Here is a 14,169-nt window from a genome sequence, read left to right as displayed (position 1 = left end):
TTTGTGGTATCAGTCTAGTAGGCTGCATATAAACTGCGTGGTTGTGTGTATGTTCCAGCCGCCTGTGGCTGATGTATATTGTGTCTGTAGAAATGTTTCAGATTATCAACTGTATAGGGGAGGTGCTGCCGAAATTTCTTCGGACTGGGACTTCCCCGGGGCGTGACAATTTAGTGGTATCAGAGCTCGATTTACGAGTCTTATTTCTCATGTTTCGGATTTCATGTTTTAGTCTTCTCGATGTGACTTTTAGGGTTTTGGGACCTGGCAGCGGCAGGACATCTTCAAGTTATAGGAGGTATGATGGTATATTGTCATCCTACCTTTTTGTTGGTATATGCATTGATGACTATGATAGTTATGACATGTATTAGCACTTTGTATTTGGTATCTGTCTGATGTTGTATCCCATATTACATGTGACGAGTTAGCCACTGTTGATAATCAACCCTATTAGAGATCAAGGATTACAGTTTCTGGTGATTTTTCATATCATACACCAGTAGTTTTAGCTTGTGTTACTACTAGTTGGTTAGCAGATTGACGCACATACCAGCCTCTGCTATTATTAGCTGGGTAGTGGATAGTATCTATATCTTCATGTTAAGCTAGCCAGTAGTATACCATTTTATCTTAGTTAATTTCATCAGTAAATATTGATTTACTCTTGTTAGATCGGTCAGTAGAAGACTTATTTACGTTTGTCGACTTGGGTAGTCGTAGATCGATATACCTTTGTGATTGCGGAGGATTAACGTACATTTGTAAGATTTAGATAGTTGATCACCGATTCATTATTTTGGTTGGTCCGATCAGCAGGGGATCGACTTACTTTATTTTATAAAAATGCTGATCTTTGGGTGATTCGTGCTTAGTTGGATATCTTGAGTACATTGGGTACATGACTTGTACTGACGGGGAGAAGACTGAATTAGCGGTATACCATTATCGGTTTGGTCAGTCTATAGAGGATCGATGTATCCTATTCCATGTGGACTTTCATTTTTGACTGTATGTACCTAGTTGGATAACATAGAAGGTAGCATGGGAAATGCCAGGTTGATTTGGGTTATATATGCTGATTATTCATAGCTATGTTGCATGTACATATGATTGTTATGTGTTGTAGGAGTCCTGTGGTAGACTGTCCATTTGCAAGTAGTATATGTATACATGTTCTGATATGGTTATTGTAGGTTCCTTGTGGATCATAGCTATGTAGTTAGGTGTACGTGTCTAATTGTATAATTGAAGGTATCATGTCGATTAAATCTGTGTTATGGTATGTGTACATGTGTTTGATGTTTTATGGGAGGTATCTTGTTGATTATAATTGTTCTGAGTGTACACTCGTGTCTATTATGATTTGTTGGAAGTATTACGTTGATTATACTCTTGGCATAGGTGTATATATATGGTAGGTGAATGTTGTTTGAGGTGTATTGTCGATTATACCGACGTTGATTTATGCACACGGGTTCGGTATGCATTGTTGGAGGTATCATACTGAATTATACCTGTGTTATGAGTGTTGGGTGTGTACTAATTGGAGGATTATGTCGATTATACCTATGTTGTGTGTGCATGTGTGTCAGGTGTATTGTTGGTAGCATTATGATGATTCTACTTATGTGGAGTGTCTACATTATGTCATTTGTTGTATTACCCTGTCAACTAATTCTCCTATTAGTGGGTGACTCACTACGATGTTGATGGAGTTGACGATGGATTTGATTTGCTTACTAGGTTGTGATACCCCTGGCTGCCACAGTGATATATGGTTGAGTGATCTCGTGCAGTTTTTAGTTGGATAGTTTGAGGTCTTGTTCACTTATGGAATATTTTGGTGGAGCGTGCTCCTATATATTATGGATTGCTTGTGGTGGAGCATTGCTCCCACATATTTTGGATTGTTGTGGTGGAGAGTTGCTCCCACATGTTATGGATCGTTTGTGGTGGAGCGTTGCTCCCACATATTGCAGATTGCTTGTAGCGGAGCATTGCTCCCATATTTATTGCAAATACATATTTCGGATTATTTGTCATGGAGCGTTGCTCCCATATATGGAGGATTTCTTGTGGTAGAGCGTTGCTCCCACATATGTGGTATTTCGTGTGATGGAGCGTTGCTCTCATACTGGAGGATCTATTCTTTGGTGATTTATACCGTTGGTGATCAGATTCCTTACTTGTTGTCGGGATCTTATGGTTAGGAACGTCTATGATACGGACATTATGTGTCTTGGTTTTACCATTAGGGCTTGCGGAGCCTTAGATGTTTTCAGGGACTCGATGAATTTGATATTCCTAGGATGTTTGGATCGGTTTCCATTGTCTTTGTTGATGATGTTGTGATCTATTTCGGATCCGAGGTGAGTCACGTACACCATCTTCGCATAGTTCTAGAGATGTTTCGACGGAAACGTCTATATGTGAAGATCAGTAGTGCGTATTTTGGCTGTCTTCTGTGAGATGTTTGAGACACACGGTCACCAGTAGGAGTATATTGTGGTTCCACAGGAGATAGGGGTTGTTACCGTTGGGAGTAGACGGAGTCTATAGAGGAGGCTCGCAACTTCCTTTGTTTGGCTCGATATTTCCGGAGATACGTTAAGGGTTTCTCTCGGATTGCTATGCCACTTACACGCCTGACCAGGAAAAGCGTGAAGTTCACTTGGACTGAGGATTACGAACCAGCTTCCAGGAGCTGAAGCAAAGACTAGTGAAGGCTCCGATTTTGGTTTTACCTTCTAGAGAGGACGGATTCATGCTCTATACGGACGCATCTCTACAGGGTTTGGGCGCTGTTTGATGCAGCAAGGCAGGGCAGTCTCCTACTTCTCGGCAGTTGAAGGAGCATGAGGAGAACTACCCAGTACATGACTTGTGGCTGACCGCCATTATCTTTGCTTTGAAGATTTGGCGGCATCATCTGTACGGTATTACATTTGAGATTCTTACTGATCATAAGAGTCTCAAATATATTTTTATTCAGAAGGAACTTAATCTCCGACAGAGGAGATTGAAGGAGTTCCTGAAGGATTATGACTGTACCATTAGCTATCATCCAGGAAAAGCTAATGTGGTTGCCGATGCACTCAGTCGGAAGTCCAGAGGGACTTTAGCTTGCCACCGAGTTGTGGTCACGAACTTGATTCAGGGTTTTCTGAGTTAGGCCTTGAGGAGCAGGGACAGACAGAGCAGGGTATTCTAGTTACCATAGTTGCTCAGTCATCGGTCAGGACGAGGATCCGAGAGGCCCAGGCTGGTGATCAACATTTGCAGTTCATTGGCAGCCAGATAGCTTCCAGGCAGCAGACCGAGTTCACACGAGATGAGGAGGGTGTTATATACTTCCGAGGCAAATTATGCGTACCTCAGCCTCACCCGATCTTGCAGGAGCTACTTCAGGAGGCTCATCACTCTTGATTTACGATCCATCCAGGTGGGACCCGCATGTATCGAGATTTGAGGCGTCCTATTGGTGGAACGGTATGAAGAAAGACATCGCGAGATTCATAGCTAGATGTCTTGTCTGTCAGCAGGTGAAGGCTGAGCACCAGAGACTTGCCGACTTATTTCGGAGGATTCCTATTCCTGAGTGGAAATGGGAACACATCACCATGGACTTTGTGGTGGGTTTGCCGAGGACACGACGAGGCCATAACGCGATTTGGGTAATCGTTGATCGATTAACCAAATCGGATCCGTAAAACTGATTCCCTAGATCGATTGGCAGATCTGTATTGCCGGGAGATCATCAGATTACATGGTGCCCCTTTGACTATTATTTCGTATAGAGACCGTCGGTGCACGTCTCGATTCTGGCAGAGTTTGCAGCAGGCCTTAGGCACTCAGCTTTGTTTCAATACAGTTTTCCATCCGCAGACAGATAGACAGTCAGAACGGACCATTCAGACGTTAGAGGACTTGCTGAGATCTTGTGTTATGGATTTTGGAGACAGTTGGGAGGACCACTTGCCATTGGTAGAGTTCGCCTGCAACAACAACTTCCATTCGGGTATCCGGATGACACCGATTGAGGCGTTGTATTGTAGGCCTTGTCAGACACCCACCCTCTAGGATGAGGATGGGGACGCCCGGCTGTTGGGACCTCATAGAGCTCAGCAGGAGGCAGAGTTGGTTCGTACTATCAGACGGAGGATGTCAGAGGCGTAGGACCGCCAGAAGAGTTATGTTGATCGGAGACGTAGACCCCTGGAGTTCTCTATGGGCGACCATGTTTTTCTGCGAGTTTCACCAAAAAAAAAGGGGGGAGGGGTGAAGAAATTTGGCTTCAAAGGTAAGCTAGCTCCGCGATACATTAGACCTTTCCAGATCTTGGAGAGGATTGGAGCGCTAGCTTATCGTCTGGCACTACCACTGTCCCTGACAGGCGTCCATGACATATTCCACGTATCTATGCTGAGGAGATAAATGCCCGACCCGACACATGTGCTGACAGATATCTCAGTTCCTATTCAGCCTGATGTCACTTATGAGAAGGTTCTGGTACGAATTTTGGACCGGAAAGAGAGTTAGCTGCGAAACAAGACTATCCAACTGGTTAAAGTCGGATGACAGCATCATTCAGACGAGGAGGCTACTTGGGAGCTCGAGGATACGATCCGAGCTCGATACCCCTACATTTTCACTTGAGGTATGTAAGTTATGGTCCCGTTCAACATTTATACTATCTATTTGTTGTTAGTACTTGCTGATGGTAGATAACGAAATTTGGGGACCAAATTTTATTAGTGGGGGAGAATGTAAAATATAAAAAATTGGTGAAACACCATAAGGGAATTTTTTGAAATTTTTAAAAATTTTCTGGAAATTTTTCGGAGACCGTATGACTTAGGTTACTGGGATAAAAACCGGGCCCTGAGAAAGCCTGTTTATGGTACCCCATTTAAAAGAGGAAAAGTTTGGTTTTTATTTTTCTTTTGATTTCCTTTTCTTTTTCTCCTCGCCAAACAGTGCCGCGTGCCCTAACCTCCTCTGCGCCGAAAATCGCCGTCTCCTCTTCCCCTTTTTTTCCGCGAACGTCGAAGCCCTCTCTGCCGTCTCTCTCACGCGACGACAAGCCAAGGAAAAGCTCTGTCGCCAACCACACACTCGATCCCTAGATCTTCCTCTCTCGGCGCCGACACCCCGATTTCCTCTTCCTCCTGGTTCTTCTCGGCACCGATCAACTCTTGAGCGTCGACCACCGGCATCCGAGACCCCGCAGCCGATCTCTCACTATGCCCTAGGTTCTTCGTTGGCGCATCTCTGCTGGGGTTGCTTCCGGCCAGGAGAAAGGAATCAGGTCCTAGTGTCTTTCTCGTGCCCTAGTTTGCAATCCTCCTCAGTCGCCGCCCCTCTAACCCGATGGGCTAGTACCATTGTTGTCCTCTGCTAGTTCACCCCCACAGTAGCAAGTGGAGTTCGCCTGAGAGAAGGCTGAGAATCTGGATTTGGAGTGAAGCTTGCAAGGTATTGGATTAGCAGGATTTGATTTCATGGCCTATACTGGAATTGTAAGCTATATGATGGATATTGACCTATACAGCAGGGTTTGGGAATTTTAGTGTGGATTTGGAGGTTAGTGGCTCCACCTAGCTCCGGGCATCATTCTGGCAGCAACTACTCCGGCTGTGATTCAACAGAGGAGGATAAATTAGGTAAGTTTAGAGGTGATTTCATTTATACATTGGAGTTGATTTGGAAGAGTTAGGGTTAATGGAGCTAACCCTAATTACCTTGTGAATTATATTTAATTAGGAACTTAAATAATAGATTTAATCCAAGTCTCGGATTAGACTTGAGTTATGTAGCTAACCGGGATTTAATAAAAGAATTAGGGTTCTTGGTAAATAAAGATTTTAGTTTAGCTATTTTGTTTAAAATAAAAACTTAGATAAACTGTACAATTTATCACAAGATTCAGATTCAGGACGAGCACATCGACATAGAGATTGATTAGATCGATCTACATTGGAGGCGGGTACCTTGACTTATCTTTGATAATGTCACGTTGATATGTTTAGTAGGTTATAAGCCTTTAGTAATAATTATGTTCATTATTGTTTCGATATGTCCCTACCGGATACCTGTTACATGCTTGTTTGCTCACCTGTTATGCATTTTATATTAGTACCCACATGATTATATATATGCTCATAGAGGTAGTGACATAACATGCCTTATTATGTTCAGGACCCAGGTTTTTATTTATACCATACTTGTCTTGTGTACCTTAGATCTTCGGATATGACTTATTGATACTAGGGTACACATTTTATATATATGTGGATTGGTTCAGGATATTGCCATGCTTAGTGTCATACATCATTCGTATGATTGCATGCTGCGCGATATTCTGTTCTATTATTGTTGAGCACATCATCAATTTCATCATTGTCGGTGCTCCGTTGGTCTGCTAATGGGTAGCATGATGTAGCGTGGTAGCACGTCAGATTTGCTCGGTGGTGCTCTGCTGGGACGCTCATGGGTAGTGTACTGCAGCGTGGTAGTACACCGGGATCCCTCCCCGTCATTGTGCACCGGTAGATGAGAGCATTGCGCTCCCTCACTTATGATTTGGGGTAGGAGGATAGGTGTACTTCGACAGTATCTCATCCACTCGGTCACTCATCAAGAGCAGTGACGTCAGAGTACACGGTTGCCACAACCCTACCCACTCAGTCTCACCATTGTGTGTGAGATGGCTGACTGGCGTCAGGGGTGACCATGTCATTGGCATCATATGCATTTACTGATTGTGTTTGCTGCACTTATATGCTACATTTAGATGGATGCATATGTTTGACATGCATACAGGATTTATGATACTCTCGATCTGATGACTTGACTATTCTGATAGGAGGCTCTGGTGAGTACAGTTCTCTTCAACCCTTTTCTATTGTGCATTCTAGCTTTTGTCAAGGAGACTGTACTCCATAGTTATTACTGTCTGTTATAGCTTATTATACATGTCAACTGGTATTTGCTGAGTTGTTGAACTCACCCCTGTAGACATTATCTTTTTCAGGTATCAGGTTGTTTCTGGAGTCACTTAGAGTATCCTGCATGCCGGTCCCCACGTCACATTAGAATACTAGTCTCCGCATTTTTGTTTATTTTTATCTTGGTATATGATTTGTGTGTATTTGGCTTTGTGTTCCAGTTTTGTTTCCGGAGTATTTTGTTGTTGTGTGGTGTAAGCCTAGCCGGCTAGCAATCTTCGTTTATAGTTGTATGTGTTGTCTATTGGATTTCCATTGTGATTGATTTTGGTACAGCCGAGTGAGTTGTTAGATTTACATATAACTACGTGGTTGTATTTTTGTGGTATCGGCCGAGTAGGCTGCATATAAACTGCGTGGTTGTGTGTATGTTCCAGCCGCCTGTGGCTGATGTATATTATGTCTGTAGAAATGTTTCAGATTGTCACCCGTACAGGGGAGGTGCTGCCAAAATTTCTTTAGACAGGGACTTCCCCGGGGCGTGACAATTTAGAGATAAATTTAGTGGATGTATGGGGAATCGAACCCATGCCTCTTGCCTACGAAACGAGCGCTCTACCATATGAGCTAGACCCAAGATTCATAAACTCTAGTATTTAACTTGGAGATCTAGAGTTCGAATCCTGGGGAAGGCAAAAATCCACTGGCCAGGGGTGGTAAGTCCTTGTGAGTAACGACACGGTCGAGGGTCGTCGGATGACGACATAAGGGGTCGCCAGTTGGGCCGCCATTGTGGCCGCCCAAGGGACCATCAGGGGCCGCCAGTTGGGCCGCTAGTGTGGCCGCCCAAGGGGCCAAGGGGCCGTGATGTTACAATAAAAAGGCGCCTTTTTATTGTAACGACCCAACCCCTCGGCCCCTTGGGCGACCCAACTGGCGGCCCATTTGGCGGCCCCTTAGCGGTCCCTTGGGCGGCCCAACTAGTGGCTCAACTGGCGATCCCTTATGTCGTCGACCGACGACCCTCGGGCGTGTGCCGTTTTTCACAAGGTCTTCCTACCCCTGGCCAGTAAATTTTTGCCTTCCCCAGGATTCGAACTCTAGACCTCCAGGATAAGTACTAGAGTTTATGTATCCTGGTAGCCAAGTGAGTGCCACTCACTTGGCTACCAGGATACATAAACTCTAGTACTTATCCTGGAGGTCTAGAGTTCGAATCCTGGGGAAGGTAAAAATCTACTGACCAGGGGTGGGAAGACTTTGTGAGTAACGGCACACGCCCGAGGGTCGTCGGTCGACGACATAAGGGGTCGCCAGTTGGGCCGATAGTTGGGCCGCCCAAGGGACCGCCAAGGGGCCGCCAAATGGGCCGCCAGTTGGGCTGCACAAGGGGCCGAGGGGTTGGGTCGTTACAGTTCCGGCTGCACGGCATCTCCTTAACTCCTCGAGTCTTCCACTATTTTTATTATCCCAAGCAGTCCGAGCTGGGAACCTTCTTCTTGACGTCTCAGATCGGCCTGGTATTTTTCAACAAAATACCTACTTCCAACAAGCATTGGAAGGAGTATTTCTTCTATATGAGACTTCCGGAGCGGCCGAGCTTCCGAACAAAATGGCAGGTCGGACTGCCCTCTCAGCTAGATCTGAAGAGATACAAGAGCCAACTGGATTATCTTCATGCCGTGAACATGCTAGCCGACCAAAAATATGAAATCCATAAGCTACTGTTGGAGGGTGTTTTGTATATCTTCGGGCTCAGTCCGATCCGCACGAGGCTCCCGAGCAGCTTAGGTATGGAATTCCTCAGCTCTTTTCCTTTTTGTCGAACTGATTTCCTTTTTTCTTTTGCAGCCGACATCATGATGCGAGCACGAACTGCCGGTATGATGAAGCTTAAAGACACCGAGATTGAGGCAATCGCCGCAAAGGAAATGGCGAGCCTAGGCCTGACGCCGGTTGGCTCGAACGAAGTTACACTTGAGAGCGAGGGCGCACCAGCTGTAGGCGAAGGCGTTGCTGATCGGAGTACTTGCTTAGAAGGGACGGGTGACCTACCTCCTGGCGTGCCACCTGCTGCTCAGACAGAAGGCTCAGTTTCTGAGGGTGATAGCCTTCCACTCAATAGGCGTAAGCGATGCCGAACAACCACACCGTCCCGTTCTGCCACTTCAGCAGTGCATATCCAAGAGCAGGGGGGGCACCTCATCTCCCGCGGACGTCCGTGAAACAGTTGAGGCTGTTTCCTCCGACCAGACCCCATCACTTTCCGATCTGCTGCCCGAGCCCATTGCGGCAGAGCTGGGGTCTGGCATCCTCCAAGCTTCAACCGGTCAGTCCTCTGGTCCCGCAGCATCTGCTCAATTGGCCTCGAGCGGCCGCCGATCTGTGACGGCCATTCTCCACCTCCCAACGGAGGATTACTTAGCGACCAGGGATCAACTGCGAACTCTAGAACATCAGATACTCATCCGCGGGCCGCTCGCCAAGGTTTGAAAGGAGGCCAGATGACATACGGCAACAATGCCTTCAGGGCTGCTCGCCAACAGCCACCTGTAAATGTCCACTGGGGTATGTATACAATGATCAATTCATGATTTTACCTCTGTTCAGCATTAACATTCTCCCATTCGGCTACAGTAATGGGTAGAGAGCGTGGCGATGTGCCAGCGCCTGACACTTGTGGAGGATGAGCTCAAGAAGCTCAAGATTTCTGGTGGAGCATCCTCATCCCAGGGGCCCTCAATTGCCGCAGGCTGACCTGGCCAAGACCAATAAACTTCTAGAGGTTGAGCGGAAGACATCCGTCGATCGGGCAATTATGCTGAGCCAGCTCGAGGCACAGGTGAAGTCCTACGACCAGAAGATTGAGTTGGCCACAACAAGGAAGAACCGAGCCGTAGCTGACCTTGAGCTAAAGAATCAAGAAGCTCGGAATCTGGCCCAGAAGCTCAAGAATCTCGAGGACTGTATGGTCGTCGAAAGGGACAGCCGCTCAGCTGAGGTAGCTTCTCTTTGGGGGCAGCTGAAACCCCTTGAAGAAGCTTTGGACGCGTCCCGCGCTACATTAAAGAAGTACCAGGAGGATGAGCCGAGCCGCTTCGAGGCAATGAAACAAGAGTATCTCCTCTCAAAAAAATTCACTGACAAAGTTATCCATCGTGTCGTTCGATCTTTCGAACTAGCTATTACCGGGATGCTCAACCAATTGAAGGCGAACGGGCATCTCCCCGAGGCTCTGACGGACGGCGTCACCAACCGGCAGTAGCTGAACGACTCGATGCCCGACGAGATTTTTGACTATCTTGAGTGAGAAGGGCTTTGTAAAAAATTATTTTGAAAATTATTTTGAAGTATGCATGTATGGCCGCCGTTCAGTGGGGCTATCCTTTTTGTGCAATGAACATTTACCCGTTCGGCGAAATTTTCCTATTCATGCCACTCCTTTTCTTTAGTCGGCTTTCGACCTTCCTGATCGGCGGTGATCGTCCATCTGCCCGGTCCCCTTTCGCTTCCGATGAAAGGTTTGACTATATGCCGTGAACGGCCAGTAATACGTGTGTAGCACCGGTTCATCGTTCGACCCTTAAGGGCGAATTAGGCCGTTTACCTCTTGGGCTTAGGATTGCCGCTCGACCGTCAGTGGAGACCTGGGTTTAACATTGCCGCTCGACGATTTGATGAAGACTTGGGTTTAAGGTCGCCGCTCGACCGTCAGTGGAGACCTGAGTTTAACGTCACCACTGAACGGTTTGATGAAGACTCGGGTTTAAGGACATTGCTTGACCGTTGGTGGAGAACTGGGTTTAACGTAGCCGCTTGACGATTTGATGAAGACTCGGGTTTAAGGTCGCTGCTCGACCATCCACTACAACAAAAACCCTCATAGACATCGGTGGAACAACAACGGTTTTAAGCAAAAACCGATGTCTTTGAGTATTTTACACCGATTTTTCCAAACACCGGTATCTATGAGCGCAGATTTTCGCTCATAGACATCAGTTTTTTAGGTGATGTCTATGAGCGCATTTTTTCGTTAATAGATACCGATTTTAACAGCGGTTTTGAATGCCCGGTGTTAATGAACCAAAATAAAATATTTTAATATTCCCACCAGCCAAAATTTGCAGCACTGTGAAGTTCCCTCCAAACCTAAACCTATATCGTGCCCCTTCCTCTGACCATCTCTCTCAGCCTAAACCTAAACCTAAACCTCCGACCATCTCTCTTAACCTCATCTCCCTCTTCCCCTTCCTAGATCGACGCCCCTTCCTCTCCCGATTAGGATCAACACACGACGTCCTTGCTTCCTCTCTCCGTCTCTATGTCCGTCTCCGGTCGTCGGGCTACCCCTTCAATTTTCTCGTCTCCCCTTCCAGATCCCCGTCGGCAGCGATCTAGTCTCGAGATCCAGTTCTTAATTCCTGGTCAGAAGAAGCTTCTATAGATCCGGCTTCGGATTCGAGCCCTAGATCTGTTTTCTGGTGTGCACCCCCTCTTCCTCCGTTTTGATTTGCGTTTGTCTGCTATGTTTTTGATCTGGCAGATATGCTGACCAAATTCGAGATGAAGAGCAACTGGGTAAGAGTGTGAGATTCCACAGCAAACATCCCTGGGTCCTTGCCAGCCTTCACAGTGGCGGTGAGCTCAATCTTGAGGAAGAGGACTACTTCCAGGACAGCTTCGCCGAGCTCAACCCCAAGAAATCATGGGCCAAGAAGCTCAAGGAGGCCACTCTTAGCCTCAAAGTCAAAGCTTCCAGATCTTATTTCAAATCCCTGTTCCACATACCTCGACCCACAAATGACAAATTGGAAGGCCTAAAAACCTCGAGACGCCATCAAAATCGAAACATGGTGGAAGACGAGAGCTGGAGCAAGTCCTCCGCCGCTTCTTTCAAGTCGTCATCCTTCTCCAGCGAGTTCACTGGCGGTAAGTCCATGCTGAGGCGGAGCAGCAGCGCGAGCTATAATGCAGAGACCTCGATCCAGGGGGAGATCGCCTACTACAAGAAGAGTAGTCAACGTGCGGTTGACTCTGGTCACTCCGCTGCCAGGAAGAGTGCGAGCAATGCCGGCTTCCACTTGCTCTCCGCTTCCAGAATTGCACCGAACTGTGATCAGGCGAAGCCTTCGAGTTAGATTTGCCCCCCTTTTGCCTTGTTGTTCTTCTTCTCATGGGAAAGCAAGAAAAAAGGTCAAAATTTTTGTCTTTGGTGCTTATTTTCTTCTTGAACATCAGCCTCAAATCACTCCAAACTGTTCAAAACAATCAAACATCTCATTTTGGCAGTTTTTGTAAACAAAGAACATAGGACACATTGTTCGAAGGTTGACTTTTTGTGTCTTCCTTGCTTAATTTTGTCTTCATGCATGTTCTCTGGAGCTGATGGAGACAAAAGCATGATCATGGTGCTTGCAATAATTACAGAAACCCACCGAAGAACAAATTGATTCCTTGATTGGAATGCAGGATATGGAAACATATTTGAGGTGTAGACAAATATTTAAAGCATGCTAGCTTTAGATCTGCTCTAATAATCTCAAGGGTCCAATTCGGTTACACTTATTTCTGACAAGGATGTTGTATTTGCAGGAGATGACTATAAGATTAAGGTCTGGAATTATAAGACACACCGGTGCTTGTTTACCCTCCTTGGCCATCTTGATTACATTCGCACTGTGCAGTTCCATGATGAGCATCCATGGATTATTAGTGCAAGTGACGACCAAACTATTAGGATATGGAATTGGCAATCTCAGACCTGCATTTCTGTATTGACAGGGCACAACCACTATTTGATGTGTGCCTCATTTTATCCATCGTCACTACTAAAGTCCTTCCTCATCTTCGACAGTTTCATCTTCTTGATCTCTTGATTGCAAGTATTAATTAATTGATGCATGCAATGTGTTTGATGAATTTCCTCAAACACTATCCTGAATTGATTTTATCATTTTTGTTTGCTAGATTGAGGAGTTGTTATTTCCTGTTGCTAAGTTAGTTTTATGTATTCCTTGAACTATTAAGTTTCTTTTATGTCTATGCTAATTCTTTTCACTGATATGCCATGTTTTCTGGTTTATAAATTTACCTCTTTTTGTTGTTGTTGTTTCTACAGGATTTGTGTGTTGGGCTTCTTAGACGTGCTACATATACAACTTAAAGACTTTGATCATTAAGTGAGTATTTTCTTTTGACCTTCTTGTTAAATCGATTCATGACCAAGTTAATTATGATTTTGTGAATTTCTGAATCCATCTGAATAGTTCCTAATATGGTTTAGAGTTTAGGTGATGATTCATGAATGACTCATAGTTTATTTATTGGTATAATGATGAAGTGCAAATTTTGTTTGTCATACTAAGTTAATTGTTGTTGAAGGAGGAAAGTAGGAAACAACTCTCTGTCACAGGGTTAAAATATCCCAGTTATGCTTAGGACTCTTGGTCAGATGGCTATTGTTAATCCAATATTTACTCATGGTCAGCTACCTCCACGGGTAAGTCATTGAATATGTCTTACTTTTTTTTTGCCTTCCTACTTCAAGATTGCTTAAATGTACTGTGGAAGTTTTTATTTTTTTTTCAAAATCTATTGATTGAATTAATGGTCATTAGTAACTGTATCTTTTAGTTACTAGCTAAACATTTGTTGCAACAAAGATTTAGTTTGGCCATTTTATTTCTCATCCTCAAACAATCTGCTGTAGGTGAAATATGTTGATCCATTAGTACACTCATCAATTGTTAGAGATGCAGCATTTGAGACTATGCTAAAGCTTTCTCATTGTATAGCCCCACCTCTTTCTAGTTGGGCACACGAGATAGCTGCTGCTTTGTATATTATTTCTGAAAAAGATGTACATGCTTGGCCCTTCATTAGGTATTTTGAGCAAATAGTTAATGGTCTTTTATTGCCATGTAAAGTTGGACCACTTCCAATAGATTTGTTTACCTTTATATTTATGGTATATTTCTATCTAATTTAGTTATAATCTAATTTTACTTATTTCTAGCTATTCTTTTTAATTGCTTTATTTCTACTTAGTAATAAAGCATATTTTTCTCCCAAGAAGATTGCATACACTTCACAAAATGACCACACTTCGTACTTCTAACCTCCATGGCTACTACACTTGGGAATTTGTGATATGACAAACACTTCTAACCTATTTTCTAGTATTAGTTCGTTGTTACCATATTTTCCCCCAACAGATTTC

Source organism: Zingiber officinale, chromosome 5A, assembly GCF_018446385.1.
Source record: "Zingiber officinale cultivar Zhangliang chromosome 5A, Zo_v1.1, whole genome shotgun sequence".
Taxonomy (NCBI): Eukaryota; Viridiplantae; Streptophyta; class Magnoliopsida; order Zingiberales; family Zingiberaceae; genus Zingiber; species Zingiber officinale.
This window is presented reverse-complemented; position numbering follows the sequence as displayed.